Source organism: Austrofundulus limnaeus, unplaced genomic scaffold (genome assembly GCF_001266775.1).
Source record: "Austrofundulus limnaeus strain Quisiro unplaced genomic scaffold, Austrofundulus_limnaeus-1.0 Scaffold36, whole genome shotgun sequence".
Taxonomy (NCBI): Eukaryota; Metazoa; Chordata; class Actinopteri; order Cyprinodontiformes; family Rivulidae; genus Austrofundulus; species Austrofundulus limnaeus.
The window spans coordinates 673,253-673,715 of record NW_013952438.1 but is presented as its reverse complement, the minus strand read 5'-3'; positions in this window follow the sequence as shown (position 1 = coordinate 673,715).

The window sequence follows — 463 nt, the reverse complement described above, 5'->3', positions numbered from 1 at the left end:
ATTAAAGTTGTTATAGATGTTTGTTCACTGGTAAACAAGCTCATGATTTCTGCTGCAATTCATAGCTAAACAAGTAGGGCCTTTGTTACAATTTTGCTTTGTTGTTATCTATTTTAGCTCATAATTTTCTTTGTTGAAATAACAAAACAGCAACAAATTACAAGCAAATGCTCAGTCAGAGTGGTTTAAGAAGAAAATAACAGCAGCTGCTGACAATTTGTCAACATTCCTACAAATGCTGTCATTATTTGTTGAAAAAGGGTTAAATAAGAAAATGTTTTTCCAAATTATGTTTTATGTAGCATAACACACATAACCTAACAGATAAAGAAAAAAATACATTCAAACAGGCATATTAGGATTTGTTTCTTATGAATTATCAAGATCAACGACTTTTTCATTTATTATATCTTAGAGATCTTATCGCAATCCAGCAAATCAGGAAAAAAAGCCTCATTAAATA